We start from the raw sequence: 12,541 nt of genomic DNA, 5'->3' as shown, positions 1-12,541 counted from the left end.
CTGATCAGGGGGTGGGTGCAGAGGGGCTCGAATCGAAGAGCACTGAGTGACTCGACAATTTTAAATCGCAAAGAAAGCCATGACATATAGGCTCATTGCACAGCGTCGAAGCTTTAGAAATGATGCAGCGCTTTTGGATTCGGAGCATTATTGGTCCACCTCTAATCAATGTTAAGCGTGTAATACTATAGCGTCGAATGGGATTGGAGCTGGCGGCCCGTGGCTTTGGCCATCGTAGGATGAGACAAACTATAGCGAGCGTACAGATCATGACGACGCGGCATCTCTGTAATGCAAATCTTAAAAAAAAAAAAATGGAAGTCGTGTCCTTGCTAGACGAAACACTTTCTTATACTTCGTCTCAGCCTACGATGGACTATAGTCGGTTGCAAGCTAAGAATAAACCGGAAATGCCTCTGAGAGGAAAATGTAATCCTACGCCGAGAAACGCCAGCCAATTGTTTTCATGACGTCACGATTCTGTGGACCAATCGCGATCCTTTTGAAAAAAAAATAAAAGCTCAACATGGCTGTTGGCCTTAGCAACGCGATGCTATAGTTTCTCGTGACAAATATTCTGCTTTTTTGCACCGTGTTTTACGTGCCCGAGGTTACGCCACGAAATCTTAATGGTATCGGCTTGTGTTTGCAGCAGTTTTTGCGCGACAACGTGAGAATCCAGCGACGCTATCGCCAACGAAAATTTCGAAGCAGGCGCGAGGCTTAGCACTGCTGAGAGGTATGTTAGACGGTATGTTAGACAGTATCTTGGACAGAAAATGAATTGGGAAGACGGTACATTGGACATGAATTTCTTTCTTTCTTTACTAAACAGCTATTTCGTTGACAAAAACGTATTCTAACTTATTTAAATGTCCTGAATGAATTAAATAAATATTGTAGTAGTTTAAGACAGGTTTCCTGGAGGAAGAAAAAGCAACGTTGCTAGCGAGCTACTTTCTCGACGGCGGAGGCACTTCAGATGGGCGCAATGCGCTTGTGGGTGGAGCTAAAAGATTGTTCTTAGGTTGCATCCGACTATAGAGGCAAAAGCTACGGACCGCCGTATCCAATCATGAGTCACTTAGAGGTTGCGTCGTATTTCGCATCGATACACGTATCGGTGCCCGCGTCTCGGATCACTAATGGAGACGGGCGTACAGTGGCTCGAGAATCGAAGAGCACTGAGTGACACATTAATTTCGCATTGCAAAGGAAGTCACAGCATACAGGCTCATTGCAGTCTCGAAGCCATAGAAATGATGCCGCACTTTTTGATTCAGATCATTATTCGTCCACACCTAATTAATGTGAAGCGTGTCATAGTTTAGCGCGTAACGTGATTGGACCTGGCGGCCCGTGGCTTTGGCCTGTAGTCCATCGTAGGATGAGACAAGGTATAGTCAGTCCACACTCCCCAGCGAAAATCCCAGAGTGCTCGCCACTCCAGCCCGCCGCTCGCCCTCTCGCGGAAGAGCGGAAAACCCGAGGAACGGGGTCGGCAGCGGCGGCGGCGGCGCGGAAAAGGTGGGCTGTCGGGCTTGATGCATGAAGCCGTTTTAACGAAAAGAGTGAGCGCATTCAGATAGGAATTCTGCTGCTCCGCCTCACAACAGCGTTGCACGAAGGACCGGGATGTCAAATTTCATTAGGGACTTTTCGTATATCGCATACGCTGCGGATTTCTGGTCTTTGTGCATGACCGCCAGCTCGATCTGTGATCAACGTAACGGAAAACGCTCACGCTAATAATGTAGAGCTCTAGCGTACGGCCAACGAAAAGTCTATTCTTTGCGCTAAGTAGGAGAAAACTGGTCACTCAACGATTTGTCGAGTGATACACGTCGGGAATGGGTTTGAGTTCTAAGGCCGTAAGAATAGGACCATTTATTCCAATCATTTTTAAAAGACAGAGTTCCATTTTGGAACTACCGCCTCGCCACCTATAGTGCATTGGAGTTGCGAATATCAGCCCGCGCGTCCGCGGACAAGGGTGGGATCACAGGAGATCGTGACGGGATAGTCACGTGATACACGGCCCGCGGATGAAAATTGCAATTCGGTCCGTCGTGTGAATCTGCCATCACAAGCCTGTGTCAGCACTTGTCTGCAAGCGATAACATTGAGTTAAAAAAAACGCTTTATTCACTTGAAAGATACATGCAGCTCTCGCTTTCATATTGTGTCGAAACGCATCTTTCTTGTAGTTTTCTTTTATCGTTTTATCTTTGATAACACTGCAGCGTCTCGCGGGAAAGCGCAATCAAACCATGAAGAATGGATGCGAGTGTGTGCAGGAGGTAAAGCTTTTACTGCGTTGTTTTACCTTTCGACGACTCGAGTAGTCGACACCTATCGATGTTCGCGAGTCGCTCACGACGGGGTGAGTGTCCAGTTAGAGTCAGACTCACGGCAGGCACGTAGCCAAAAAGGGGGGGGGGGGGGGGGGGGGCATGGGGCCCGGGCCTTCCCGAAATCTTCCATTTTGCTGGGACCTCCTCTCCCCCCTCCCCCTCAAACAGCATTGTGTCATGGGGGCCACCCTCCCCCCCCCCCCCCCCCCCCCGAAACGATATTCTGGCTACGTGCCTGACTCACGACATGGTGCCATGCTAGGAAACGGGTTAATATCTAAGAATTAAAAGACGATCATGTGTTCGGACCATCACTATTTTCTTCCCAATTACAGTTTGGAGAACCTAACCCTAATAGATATTGTATGATTCTACGACTACGCGCCGATGACAAATCTTACCTAGGTTGTGCTGATGCGAATCATGTAGTGTAGTATACTCGCGTGTTCTGGCAATCTGTAAAGTTGCAGTACCTTATCCACATACAATAAATTTTCGTACGACGAAGGTTCGTCTGTACGTTGTGGTAACCTAGTGATCTACAACGTTGGACCAGGTTTCCTTCATGTTAAATCGCCTCTCGTGATTCCTACCGCGAGGCGGCGAAGCGTAATCGACTACGCGAGCGGCGTTCCGCCTCTGATAAAAAGCCCGGCGCAGAAGTATGTGCGAGGCATTTTCGGTCCGAGCGCGCGGGGTAAAAAGTCAATAAAAGACGACTTGTTGTGGCATGAGTACGTGGTGTCATATTCCGAGGGAGGAAGCAGGAGGGAGATCCTACAACATAAAGAAGTATCAGTGAGAAGTCGGGTGCTACACAAAGATGGGCACGTGCTACGTGCCACCTTTATTATCGGCCTGGAAATGGTGTCTCTGCTAATATTACAATAAGGAAGTGATACTATAATGTATTTTGTTTATTTGGTGATTGTGCAAATGATCGACTGCGATCTGAGCATAAAATCTCAATCCCTTTGTTCTTTGAACGCAATGTTTCTTTTTACCTTAATAATTAAAACTACCATTAGCCATTCGCTTATATTGGTATTATAATTCCAATCTAGCACTTAGCAGCCAGATTCTTGTTATGTAGGAAACTGAGGAGCATGTTGGCTTAACGATTCCTGACGCTGAAAGTATAAAACGCCAATTTGGGACGGACGAGCAATATTTCGAAAGATTGGTCGTTCGTCCCTACTTCTTAGTTTGTAATGTGCCAAATTACATAATGTCATGTAGTGTAGACTGTTTACTCTCTGCAGCTATCGGGAGGGTTCAGAACGAGGTAAAAGTATATCATGATGTATTTATTTTTAATGTATTTTTTAATTATAAATATATTAGAATTGATAATTTATGTATACACTTGATTATTATGTATTTTTTTATTTTGTTATAAACAAACTATATAGCGAATTAATACCACATATTTATTAAGATGAGGGTTACGAGACCCATGTCATTCAAGCTCTAGACTTTTGTCATAGAACCACAGTGATCATCTCATTACTACCGAGGCAACCTTATATAGTGTCGTCGTATTACTAAGTAAGTTAAAACAGTCTGGGTGTCCGCAATTGCGATGTGCTTTGGTCATTATTTCATTTTTTCATTTAATTTTAGTCTTTCTTGATTTTGCAGGCCACGGACGGCATGGCGGTAGAGGAAATAGGCATTACTGTCTGACGGGCCCTCTCCACTCATTACAACCCGACAGTATTGAAGCGCAAAAAAAAAAAAAGAATGAGCACCACATGCTATAAATGAACACTTTAAAATAGAACAAAGTACTATACCGATAGCTGGACACACTTAAGCTATTAAAAAGATAGTTGACTACTAATTCAATGCATCGGCAAACATAAAAAAAACCACGCCCATACCAAACTATTTTCATCATCGTGAAAAACGAAAATCTTAGAAGTTTACCTAACATCACTAGGAGCAATATCAATCTACCAAACAATACAGGCACCAATTCTTTAAATGAATTTTTAACAGTACATCTGGCAACATAACGAGAGTATTCGCAGGTTCTATGCAATTATTTGATATAATGCCTGGTTGCGTACCTATTAAATTTTACAAGCTTTGTTTTTACTTATGAGAACATGTTTGGCACTGGTTTTATATTTGAGAAAAGAGTCCGAATAATTACGTTCTCCTTCCAAGATATCAAGAAGACCGGTTATTTGGTAGTTAAGTTTTTGCATGCCACACTTCGTCCGAATCCCAGGCACTCTTCATTTCGTATGCCGAAAAGAGTAGGCTTTATCGCGACGACTTTTATTGAAATCTACGTAGAGCTTATTTTTATGAATACATTTTTCTAATGTAAAAAAGAAAAAGAAACCTGGTCCGCTTTCAGCATAATGTGTATTACATAATGCGGCTCACAGTGAAAGTCCTCCGTGTTTCCATGATAGCATACAATGGGCTACCGACTTCTGGCTTTCTTCCTGCCCCTACCAGGACAGGAAATCAATTAACATGAAAAGGGAGGCGAGGAGTATACTCCTTCAATGGTCCACAATGTTCGCAGAATTTGCTTTTTTCGCTTTGTCAAAAACTATAAAAAACAAACAAACTATTTAGAAGAAAGTTTGATTTTTTCTAAAGCGATGACGAGTTACTCGTTTATTTCTTTGCCAACTAGAAGGAAACGTTGCTATGGCTGATCTCCCATGAAAAGTCCTACGTGCCACACGGGCAGTAACTAGTACGAGACATACGTCTTGTCATTACGATACATACGGAGCACTCACATGAAAGGTGAAAGACGATAAGGTCAAAGGTTGTTGCACCTAACAAAACGTTTTCATGCACGGCTCGAGATTAGATCAATAAATTATCGGACATTATTGTTGATGTCATGATTTAGCATGCACGACGCATTCTGCCCAGCAGTACAAATACATAGGCACGTATACCGCCCAAAATATAAACATACAAACGCTATTTCAAGTATTCTTTTTGAAGCTGCGTCTAAAGACAATAAAAAAAACAAGTAGTAGTACAGTCATTAGTACGTTGTATGAGTATATTGTAATCAAATTGACGTACTACGTTACGGTACAAAACTTGAAAGTATAAAACAAAGAGGACGAGGACGGGAACAGGACATCTTGAAAGATGTCCTGTTCCCGTCCTCGTCCTCTTTGTTTTATACTTTCAAGTTTTGTATCGATTAACCAACACGCTCGTTTTCAACTGGTACCTTACGGTCCTAAACGAAACGTTTACTCCCGCGGATGTGACTGACATGCTGCAGCGCTGATCAAAAGACAAGATCAAATGAATCCAATCAAAAGTTCAGCTACAAACAGATTAATAATTCAGATGCACCTAGTTTACTTTGAAGGCCGACTAACGTGACAAGAATGAAGAATTATAAGATACCAAATACACAAAACTTTTTTGCAAAAAAAAAAAATAAAACAGAAATACAAAACACGTAAGTAAGTGCACAAGAGACAGAGTGAGAAGTCGCCATAAGTTCGTGCTGCAGGTTCCCCCAAGGGACCGCTTTCAGAAGCCTTTCCTCCTACGGGGCTGGTCTTGGCCGACCGGAGGGCCAGGCAGGTCACGCCACCGGCCCAAAGTCGGCCAGTCTATCTCGTTCACCCTTAAGCTGACAGCACGGTGGAAGCTACGTCCTCGCTGGGCCAGTCCTGCGGCGACCTTACGCCGCGTGATCACGCTCGCGCCCACATCCACACGCGGAGAGCGGCGTTAGGTGGTGAAAGGAAGGCGGCTGATTGGTCCGCTTGTGAGCGTAGCTCTCAACGCGCCTGTCAGGGATGAAAGAAGTACATACCTCTGCTTCTGTGGATGCTAGCGGGAAGAATAGAGGCGATGCTCCCGGCGGACCTCATGCGCGCCTGGGATGGCCCAGTAAGAGGCAGCTTCCTAACGGCGGTGCTGGGAAGGTCGTCCCCGCTGCATGGGCCAGGTCTTCCATTAGGCCTCCGGCAGGGTCGTGCTTGAGTTCTTTGCAGGGATGCGGGAGGGCCGAGCAATTCGGGGCTCGTCCACTCGGCCTGTTCCGCTCTTGGTTTGGGCGATACGCATAAACGCCCTGCTCTTCGGTTGCCCCGTCACTCTTGCTGCCTTTCCTCTCGCCTCCTTTTTCGGTCAGGCGGAAGGTTGTTTGTTCGGCAGGAGCGAGAGGCCGCGGTTGGGAGGATAAAGGACGACCGGTGCTCTCCCCAATTATTTCTTGTTACTTATTTAGTGTCACCGGGGCGACTGTTAAAAGGAAGCTAAAAGTTTAAGCTCGCGACGGTTCTTCATTTGCAGTATACTTTCTCTGTACTTTATTATTTATCAGTGTTTCGACCGAGGATAAAATCAAAGCCTCGAGGAATGGGCGATACGACAAACATTAAAAATAAGGGAGACTCTTTTGGTTGTTTCTCAGTCCGGCTTGCGTGAGCTTACTAGTCTGTCCGTAGGAAGGGATACTGCGCGTTTGCTCGCACCAACGTATATTGATTAGAGTTTCCTCAGAGCCGTGATTAGGGAGAGTTTGGTCAATCGGGGAAGCGGGCAGAGCCAGGTTGTGCACCAGACGCAGAAAGAGGGCTTGATACGCTCTCATGGCCAACCAGACGTCAAATATAATCCCCTACCGGTGGTAACGGGAAACATTTTTAATAAGCGCGTAAGAGTTGCATGTACTAACTCTTCAATGTTAAAAATATGCTGCACGTAATGTTTCGATTATGATCATGCAAAAAGGTGCAAGAATCGAATGTGCCGCTCGAACTCTGTTTTCTTCGGACGGAGTCTGACCGCTCGGACGCATGGCCTACGGATAACGTCGATCGTTCTGCTAGATTTTTATTTTGCACGACCGTGATCGAAACATCGCGTGCACAATATCTTAAGTCACCGAGAGTTACTCCGGCGCAGTTATTAATTAGTTTTGTTTCTCGTGACTACCGCCAAGGTAATATGCGCGGCTTCTAGCTGGCCACTTTTAAATTTGTCTAAACGCCCTGGAACACGTCCAGCATGCTTTCGACCAATGGCGCCTCCTCATTTGCCTCCTATACTTTCCAATGTATGGCCGAACTCTCTCAATATACGGCTTTGAGTTTGCTGAAAAATGTCCACTCGTGCCTATGCCTGCATACCAATATTCTCGTGTAACAGCGCTGAGGCAAACGCGTGCCTCACGTACGTGTATGCACATGTTCCTATTCCGTTCACCCTTACTAAAATACGGAAACAAAATGTTTGCACCTTTTTTTAGATGTGGTCCATGTTGTGCCGGCAGCCCAGAGACACTAGTATAGGCTAGTGTTTTTAGGCTGCAGGCAGAGAAGTCAAGAAAACTAATTTAAAAAAGAATTAACAGATTTAAAAATTGATTCTGGTGGCAGTTTGTGAACCTACTTTGGAATGCCGTCACGTCCCGAGTTCCTAAGAAGCAGCTCCAGTTCGCGGCAGTATAGCTCTCTCGTGGAGTTACTCAGTCCTGAATGTGAATTGGCGGAGAACGCTGATAAGCTGAGAGTGCAGCCAAAGCTACAAGCGCGAGCTAGCCCGCACTCCTGGCTTTGTGACATGCATTCCTAGCGCGAGCGCTCGATTGTTCTGCAGAACAACGCTTCAAAGCGGCGACCTCGAGCTCTCATACTTGTGCCATTGGCTGCAGTCTCAGCTCCAGAGTGCTTCTGCAACGTGCATTCCACGCCATCGAGATCGCCGATCTTTGGAGACGTTAGGTAGGAGCTTGATCTGAGGATGCGGGGACCTCTGTCAGGCCAACCATACGCCATTGCTGGGCACTAACGGTTATTTCTACTTACTGGCTCCCTCGAGCCACCAGTCCTGCGGTGTGAAGCTAACACGACCAAGCGAACGCTCATGGCACATAAAATACCGACAGGGCCGCGAATGATGTTACGGGCAAGCTATGTATAGACCGACACGCTCTTTACAAACAAGCCCGCGTTTGCCCACAGCAGGTGTGGGCACTGCGCATGCGCAGAAACCGAATTTGAGTGAACTGGAGCGTCTGCGCATGCGCAGTGCCGTCGAAAGCGCCACCGCAGCTGCGTGACGTCAGGGACGCGTGTTGGTCTCTAGGCCGTAGGGCGTACAGTCATCGGATATTAATACTAGGCGAAATTGTCACACGTTGACGCCACCAAGTGGCAAGGGTCGCACCTACAGTGCCCTTGACCGTACATGAAATATTGACGTCGCGAGTGGGATACGCATTGCGATTCTCGCTGGCCGACTTTGAAGCGAGGGCAAGAGAGCTCGCGTTCACGTCATTTCGTTACCGTACCCCTTTAAGCTGGGTATCCGGTCAAAGCTACAAGCGCGAGCTAACCCGTGCTCCTAGCTTTGATACATGAATTTCTTGCGCGAGTGCTCGCTTTGTGGAAGAACTTTCCAAAGCAACGACCTCGTGCTCTCGTGCTTGTGTCATTGGCCATAGCCTCCTCTATACTCACAAAGCCTGGCAGTTCGACGAGGGAGCCATAGAGTGCCCGGTCGCAGAATCGAAACGCGAGGATCTGGTAGCACAGAGCATGAAAGAGCCATTTCTCGGGGGACATGTACGTCAACGCACTGCTTTGGCAGCGCAGAGGGCCCGAAAAACACTTGTGCGCTCGGGAGTGTGATTCGGCGTCTCGCCGCTGCGGGGCGCCAGTCACGTGGCTCTCCTCTCATCCGCTGTCTGCCGTTTCACCTTTTCCATTTCGGCGGCCGCTTCTCGTGGCGATCTGCTAGGCTTGGACAGTATACAGGAGGCTATGCATTTGCCATAGACATGCCCGTGCGCACACCACCCACAGATGCTCAATGAACCCTCTTCAAAAGTTCATTGAGCAACTCTGGCGCCCACCATATTTTGGCCATAGCTTCCTGCGCAAAGCGTGTGATTGGATTCGAGTTCACGGCTAGCACCGACATAGAACTCGAGTCGAATGAATTTACACTTGAGTATTTACCGAATTCTGACGGGGCGGTTGTGTCCAATACAGGCTCAAGATGCAAGCCCAAAATATAGAGGCCTCGGAGCAGCTGCTGGGGGCGCACACTTTAAAAAAGCGCCTATTCGCACATGATAGCTCGTCCGTAAACACACAGCACACATGCACGCATATGTTTATCTACTGGTGCTACCTATTATAGCGAATAAGCTGTAACGGGAGCGAACAAACTATGAAACAATGCAGCGCTTAACAATAGCAGGGTAGGAAGTACAGCAAAAATATGAACAATGTGGTAAGAACGTATTAAAGCGGTCGCTTTATACGAGAACCCTGCACGGGCCTTTCCTACACGTTTTGATGTCGGTCACACACTACCAAGGTCACGAAAGAGAGAGAAAGGGAGTGTGTTAGAAATCGGGGGAAAGCGCTGCTGTCGTTTTGACGTTATAGCACGCAGCCAATGGCGTTGCACTAAGCAGAGTGGGGGACGGGAGTGGGGAGCTAGCCAAGCGCAAATACTCCACTCTCCTTTCCCCCTCCTCTGCTTAGGAACAGAGGCTTCGTAGAAGGGTAGGAACTGCATATTGCTAGTATATGTACTTCATTTTACCTTACCATAAACCGCAGCGACCTTTGGTAGCCATCGGAGCCAGTCCAAAATGGTGTAGGTGTCATTGACTTTTGGAAGGGGGGCGGCGACACGTCGGGCGCGTTGTGACTAGTTGCGTTCACAGCGCTGGATAGGCTGGGACATCGTGTCTGCAGCAGTCCAGTGTAAAAAGAAAAAGAGTATAATAGACGCGGAGGCAAGCGATACACGTTAAAAATACAATAAGGTACCATCGCACATTCATCACATTTGATGGAATGTAAATGCCTCTTCAATTCTTTTTCTTTTCTTTTTTTATAAAAACATTTGAGCTATGCACGTACTTCTTAGTGAACACAACTCTAAAACATGCGTCCGCTCTCAGATGAACTAATATACGCCTTCACACAGTTAAGCCTTTTTCTGCAGTCGGTGAGAGGTTAAGAGTCCAGGGGGAACTTCTCACACCCCTTTCCAGTTTCGAAGAACGAACGCCGGAGAGGAGGTGACCATGCAGCGTCCAGCGTCCGTTCTGCAGAAGTGAAAAGAGAGGGCAGAAATCTGTCAGTAACTGTAGCTTTTAAATAATGATTACGCCACACCACCTTAGGGTAAGAAGTTCTAGTAGTATACACCTTTCCAAAAGACGATTCTAGGCCACCACCATGCTGCTGTTGCTGATGCGGCTGGTGCGACTTTCGCGTCCCTTGTCAGCTAGAACTTTTCTGCCAGTCTCTTTGACTATGGGAACCCCCTCAGCGCGATTCTCTACCCATGTTTTGCGGTTTTGCATATGACGTTTTCTGGCCCCTCTTGGAAGTTTCCACCTAATTTTTCTGATACGTGCTGCGCATCCTTTAGGTGTAATCTTCCACTGTGAGAAATAGCGCAGGTAAGCGCCTGTCATTTAAGCGTTTCTAGTTGACATTCACAGGAAGTGAAGGTGGGGAAGGACGTCGGACGGCCCTCAACGCGATTTTGCGAATGACAACTGTTCTTCCCCCTCCCAGAGATAATCCGCGTAGACTCCTCAGTCATGGCTAAAAAATAGTTGTTCGGGTTCGAGTCAGTCGCGCCCGTTCGTTTGCCTTGGTGCTGGAGTGAAAAAGGAAGCTCTCCCCGAAACGTGCCCCAAAACAAAGCCATCTTGGATTCCATCCGATTGTCAAGATGTGCCTGTCGTCTACTGCGATTGTGTTATTTTAGTTCCTTCTTAAATAATATATTTTCAGATAACGCTGCATCGTGTGGTACGTACAATATATTGTTCGAAAGTTAAAACTGCTAAATTGTATGTGCGTGTCCTGACCATCGGTAAACACGTTATTTGTGAGCGTGAAAAATACGTGTCTTTCGGCTATCTTCTGTTGCAAGTTATATTCTACAACTAAGCGCTTTGTCGTTTGACACGCGGCTAATCTAGCGGCGCCGTAAAAACGAATAAATAAATAAAAAAACTTACATTCAAGTCGCATTCGTTCCGTCATGCGCCTACCCAACAACAGGGTTTACCATTTTTTCTTGCTTTTTGTTTCTTCAAATATGGTACAATGCTTTCTCGATGTCCTTGGGAACGTACATACACCATGAAACACAAAATGCAGCAGGAAGAGATGAGAATTTTGCAGCCAGCTGTGTTTAAAACTGCGCCTATCGAAATCGCAGTCTACTCGGCTAAAGTTAGCAGGGACGTTGGTGAGAGTTTAGCCTCAAACCCAGTGACTGGGCTCGAAAACGGTTTGTTGCCCCTGGGGTCAAGTTGTTTTTTTTTTTTTTTTTGAAAAGGTGTATATTATCCACAGACAAGGAACACTATAGAAATATGTACTATATGCCTACTCAGAACTTGACCGTATTGTTAATTGCAAATACAGTTAAACCGGTATAAACTAAAACGTTCGTTGAACAGGTTGAATTAACGTTTTGTCCTGTCTCGTGCGCCACATTCCATGTACTGAAACCCAAAGCTCGCATTGTGTCCTGCAACAGACTCACTACATGGACACCTGTTACAAATAAAACTTCAAATTTAGTTAGTAGTACACTTTAAGTTAAAAGTACATAGAGGTTTTGACCTAATAATTTGAATCGCATATCGAAACGTTTCTCTAATCTTTTCACTACTTTTTCAGCCTCATTAAACCAAAGCTCAGCTGGACACGTGAAGATTATTCTCCAAGTTTCCACTTGCCTATTTCTAAACTAAGTTAACTTTAATCTCACTTCTAAATCTAGTTTACAAAATATATTTATGAAGATTGGCCTCAGAAAGTTCCTTGTCTGCATGGGGATGGCAAGTAAAGGACAGATTTTAGACAAAATTAAACTTGTAGAGATGCACATTTTTGAAAACCGGAGACGACGGACGAAGAAGGGGACAACACATAAAACGTCTCAAACGCAGCTACTAAATTTTATTTGCATCTCTCCCACACGTCTACCGGAACTGCCCACGTCACTGCAACTTTTAGCCAGGGTACATCTCGTCTTGACTTTTTTTTTTCTCTCTAATCACCTCACTTGATTTGTAAAAAAACATTGCAATACAAGCCCCATCGTCACACCCCCTAAAGTCAGACCCAAGGAACCACACCTTCACACTCCACCTGCCTAACTGGCCAAAAAAAAATAAAGTGATAACA

Source organism: Ixodes scapularis, unplaced genomic scaffold, assembly GCF_016920785.2.
Source record: "Ixodes scapularis isolate PalLabHiFi unplaced genomic scaffold, ASM1692078v2 PGA_scaffold44__24_contigs__length_19508400, whole genome shotgun sequence".
In the NCBI taxonomy this organism is placed as follows: Eukaryota; Metazoa; Arthropoda; class Arachnida; order Ixodida; family Ixodidae; genus Ixodes; species Ixodes scapularis.
The sequence above is the reverse complement of the archived record's forward strand: the minus strand, read 5'-3'. Positions refer to the sequence as shown.